The sequence below is a fragment of the Trifolium pratense genome, linkage group LG5 (genome assembly GCF_020283565.1).
Source record: "Trifolium pratense cultivar HEN17-A07 linkage group LG5, ARS_RC_1.1, whole genome shotgun sequence".
In the NCBI taxonomy this organism is placed as follows: Eukaryota; Viridiplantae; Streptophyta; class Magnoliopsida; order Fabales; family Fabaceae; genus Trifolium; species Trifolium pratense.
This window is the reverse complement of record NC_060063.1, coordinates 35,235,470-35,241,469: the sequence shown is the minus strand read 5'-3', so window position 1 is coordinate 35,241,469 and position 6,000 is coordinate 35,235,470.

The window sequence follows — 6,000 nt, the reverse complement described above, 5'->3', positions numbered from 1 at the left end:
ATAATTATTATAACTCAATTTTAAAATAAACTTAGACTCTTATGATCTTGATAGTAAAATTCATGCGTGTCTAAAACTACAAGTTCATCATATAAGTACTATTAGATTGTTGATAATACCTCATGCTCCTTAATCTTTAGCTCAACTAGCTTAACTAGTTGAGCTACCCATCCCACCCTATTCAGAGACGTCATTGACTCGGCGATGGATTACATCTAGAAAACTTTTGGAGTCAGTTTCAAAAATGACATTTATTAGGCCTATGCGTTCCACTTCCTTCATAGCATCAAGTAAATATTGTGTATGAATTAAAACGCACAAATTAACGTTTATGTATGAATTTCATACAGTATTAAATTTTATATAACAAATTAAAACACACAATTTAACTTTATGTATGAATTTTCTTAATAAATTAACGAACTAAATGAGAGGTATAACCATCCATGTAAATCAACACTATGCATTTGAAAATTACAGTTAGCATTAGCTAAAATTGAAGAAAAAAGAGCACCAAATTGGTTTCATTGATTCCATTAACCAATTTGTTTTCATTCCTACTTGAGTAAACAATCATGCTTTGTAATGTGACAATGTGAGTCACCACACCACTAAGCGAAACTTCCCCCCTAAGTCATTTACTTTTTCATATCTATAAATAAATACCTATCGTTTCAATCAAATCAAATCATCTTCAACAGAAATCTCGCTCATTCAAATCCTCCTCTTCAACAAACAATCAATAATCAATCTCCTCTCACAAACAATGTCATCAATTACAAGAACAATCCTGTATTATCTTGTAATTCTCATGTATTATTTCCCAACACCATCACTTTCCCTATACCTGACTGTGCCATTACTAAAATCAAACAAAAATTTCACCATCTTTGCTAATCTTCTAACCTTAACCAATCTCGACCATGATCTTGAATTTTTCACTTCCGGAATGACCGTATTCATTCCGGGAGATGAAGCCTTCCTTAAAATACCCAAGTCCACTTATCACTGTTTCCAGAAACTCTCCGCCAACAACAGATACCGACTAGTCAAATCACACAAATTGACACCCTACTATAACCTACACACTCTACAAACCACAACTTTTTTCTTCCCACAAGAAACATTAGCAACTTTTAACATGGGAGATGGTAAGTACCTCGTCAACATTTCCCGGGTGAATAATGACACCGTAGAAATTAGTACAGGATTGGCCCGAGGAGTTATCACTGGGACTGTGTACGATCACAATCCCATTGTGATATACTCCATTTCTGAAGTTCTGTTTTCACCGGATATTTTTCTTCCGATTCCTCCTCCATCTAGGATCTCGTTGAGCTCTGTGCCTGTTCTTGAATTGCCTCTGTTTTATTGTTTCTTAGTACTATTGTTTCTAGTAGTTTTCTAGTTAAGCTATATCTCATTTTCATGTAATAATGATTGTTTTGTATTATTAGCTTATTATAATCCAAATTTACTAGTTACTATTAGTTATTTTATATGTAAGATTGATTGATTGTACTAGCTTATTTTAATCAAAAAATCAATGAAAAATAGTATTAGTTCGTTTCTCTAAATTCTGTAATATTTTAATGCTCACTTTTCAACTCTAGCTAATTAACTTTTTCTCATTTACTCTGTCAAAATAAGAAAAAAGTCTTATTTCCTTCTTCTATGTCTCTCCGGAGATAACACCAAAACACCAAAAATAAAACAGGCCACTTACACCCCAGTCACCTGAGGCGCAGCAACACAAAACTAAAACAGAAAAAACCAAGCAACAGAAAAACTAAAGAAGCAGCACCAGAATACACCCCAGAAGAAAATGATAAAGCAATCACCCCCAGAAACAATAGCCCGGTTCCTGCAGCCATTCATACAATAAACAAGGCGCAATATTCAGGCGGTGAACGCTCCACCTCCACGACATAACTTTCACCTCTTCAACAATATTAACTAATTGGATCTTTAATAACATTATTAAAAATCCTGGCGTTCCTTGCTTTCCATAAAAACCACAACGTCGAATGCCAAATAAGAAGGAATCCCTGTCACACCTTTTTATTTGAAGATGCACAGTAAAACCAAAGAAAAAGACGGAAAAAAGCAGGAGGAATAACAACATCCAATTTCAGTCGGGCTCATAGATTGGTTCCATTAAAATAGTACTACTCTCGCCCATATTATATGTCAGGTGCAATTTGAAATTGAGAGGAGCGGTCGACAAGACACTAAAATTTTATGGGCACCATTTCTTTTTATTACTTAGTGTGTGTATGTGCATGCATGCACTCGCATGTGCGTGCGTGCGTGCGTGCGTGCGTGCATGCATCCATATGTTAAAATAATTATTATAACTCAATTTTAAAATAAACTTAGACTCTTATGATCTTGATAGTAAAATTCATGCGTGTCTAAAACTACAAGTTCATCATATAAGTACTATTAGATTGTTGATAATACCTCATGCTCCTTAATCTTTAGCTCAACTAGCTTAACTAGTTGAGCTACCCATCCCACCCTATTCAGAGACGTCATTGACTCGGCGATGGATTACATCTAGAAAACTTTTGGAGTCAGTTTCAAAAATGACATTTATTAGGCCTATGCGTTCCACTTCCTTCATAGCATCAAGTAAATATTGTGTATGAATTAAAACGCACAAATTAACGTTTATGTATGAATTTCATACAGTATTAAATTTTATATAACAAATTAAAACACACAATTTAACTTTATGTATGAATTTTCTTAATAAATTAACGAACTAAATGAGAGGTATAACCATCCATGTAAATCAACACTATGCATTTGAAAATTACAGTTAGCATTAGCTAAAATTGAAGAAAAAAGAGCACCAAATTGGTTTCATTGATTCCATTAACCAATTTGTTTTCATTCCTACTTGAGTAAACAATCATGCTTTGTAATGTGACAATGTGAGTCACCACACCACTAAGCGAAACTTCCCCCCTAAGTCATTTACTTTTTCATATCTATAAATAAATACCTATCGTTTCATTCAAATCAAATCATCTTCAACAGAAATCTCGCTCATTCAAATCCTCCTCTTCAACAAACAATCAATAATCAATCTCCTCTCACAAACAATGTCATCAATTACAAGAACAATCCTGTATTATCTTGTAATTCTCATGTATTATTTCCCAACACCATCACTTTCCCTATACCTGACTGTGCCATTACTAAAATCAAACAAAAATTTCACCATCTTTGCTAATCTTCTAACCTTAACCAATCTCGACCATGATCTTGAATTTTTCACTTCCGGAATGACCGTATTCATTCCGGGAGATGAAGCCTTCCTTAAACTACCCAAGTCCACTTATCACCGTTTCCAGAAACTCTCCGCCAACAACAGATACCGACTAGTCAAATCACACAAATTGACACCCTACTATAACCTACACACTCTACAAACCACAACTTTTTTCTTCCCACAAGAAACATTAGCAACTTTTAACATGGGAGATGGTAAGTACCTCGTCAACATTTCCCGGGTGAATAATGACACCGTAGAAATTAGTACAGGATTGGCCCGAGGAGTTATCACTGGGACTGTGTACGATCACAATCCCATTGTGATATACTCCATTTCTGAAGTTCTGTTTTCACCGGATCTTTTTCTTCCGATTCCTCCTCCATCTAGGATCTCGTTGAGCTCTGCGCCTGTTCTTGAATTGCCTCTGTTTTATTGTTTCTTAGTACTATTGTTTCTAGTAGTTTTCTAGTTAAGCTATATCTCATTTTCATGTAAGAATGATTTTTTTGTATTATTAGCTTATTATAATCCAAATTTACTAGTTACTATTAGTTATTTTATATGTAAGATTGATTGATTGTACTAGCTTATTTTAATCAAAAAATCAATGAAAAATAGTATTAGTTCGTTTCTCTAAATTCTGTAATATTTTAATGCTCACTTTTCAACTCTAGCTAATTAACTTTTTCTCATTTACTCTGTCAAAATAAGAAAAAAGTCTTATTTCCTTCTTCTATGTCTCTCCGGAGATAACACCAAAACACCAAAAATAAAACAGGCCACATACACCCCAGTCACCTGAGGCGCAGCAACACAAAACTAAAACAGAAAAAACCAAGCAACAGAAAAACTAAAGAAGCAGCACCAGAATACACCCAAGAAGAAAATGATAAAGCAATCACCTCCGGAAACAATAGCCCGGTTCCTGCAGCCATTCATACAATAAACAAGGCGCAATATTCAGGCGGTGAACGCTCCACCTCCACGACATAACTTTCATCTCTTCAACAATATTAACTAATTGGATCTTTAATAACATTATTAAAAATCCTGGCGTTCCTTGCTTTCCATAAAAACCACAACGTCGAATGCCAAATAAGAAGGAATCCCTGTCACACCTTTTTATTTGAAGATGCACAGTAAAACCAAAGAAAAAGACGGAAAAAAGCAGGAGGAATAACAACATCCAATTTCAGTCGGGCTCATAGATTGGTTCCATTAAAATAGTACTACTCTCGCCCATATTATATGTCAGGTGCAATTTGAAATTGAGAGGAGCGGTCGACAAGACACTAAAATTTTATGGGCACCATTTCTTTTTATTACTTAGTGTGTGTATGTGCATGCATGCACCCGCATGTGCGTGCGTGCGTGCGTGCATGCATCCATATGTTAAAATAATTATTATAACTCAATTTTAAAATAAACTTAGACTCTTATGATCTTGATAGTAAAATTCATGCGTGTCTAAAACTACAAGTTCATCATATAAGTACTATTAGATTGTTGATAATACCTCATGCTCCTTAATCTTTAGCTCAACTAGCTTAACTAGTTGAGCTACCCATCCCACCCTATTCAGAGACGTCATTGACTCGGCGATGGATTACATCTAGAAAACTTTTGGAGTCAGTTTCAAAAATGACATTTATTAGGCCTATGCGTTCCACTTCCTTCATAGCATCAAGTAAATATTGTGTATGAATTAAAACGCACAAATTAACGTTTATGTATGAATTTCATACAGTATTAAATTTTATATAACAAATTAAAACACACAATTTAACTTTATGTATGAATTTTCTTAATAAATTAACGAACTAAATGAGAGGTATAACCATCCATGTAAATCAACACTATGCATTTGAAAATTACAGTTAGCATTAGCTAAAATTGAAGAAAAAAGAGCACCAAATTGGTTTCATTGATTCCATTAACCAATTTGTTTTCATTCCTACTTGAGTAAACAATCATGCTTTGTAATGTGACAATGTGAGTCACCACACCACTAAGCGAAACTTCCCCCCTAAGTCATTTACTTTTTCATATCTATAAATAAATACCTATCGTTTCATTCAAATCAAATCATCTTCAACAGAAATCTCGCTCATTCAAATCCTCCTCTTCAACAAACAATCAATAATCAATCTCCTCTCACAAACAATGTCATCAATTACAAGAACAATCCTGTATTATCTTGTAATTCTCATGTATTATTTCCCAACACCATCACTTTCCCTATACTTGACTGTGCCATTACTAAAATCAAACAAAAATTTCACCATCTTTGCTAATCTTCTAACCTTAACCAATCTCGACCATGATCTTGAATTTTTCACTTCCGGAATGACCGTATTCATTCCGGGAGATGAAGCCTTCCTTAAACTACCCAAGTCCACTTATCACCGTTTCCAGAAACTCTCCGCCAACAACAGATACCGACTAGTCAAATCACACAAATTGACACCCTACTATAACCTACACACTCTACAAACCACAACTTTTTTCTTCCCACAAGAAACATTAGCAACTTTTAACATGGGAGATGGTAAGTACCTCGTCAACATTTCCCGGGTGAATAATGACACCGTAGAAATTAGTACAGGATTGGCCCGAGGAGTTATCACTGGGACTGTGTACGATCACAATCCCATTGTGATATACTCCATTTCTGAAGTTCTGTTTTCACCGGATCTTTTTCTTCCGATTCCTCCTCC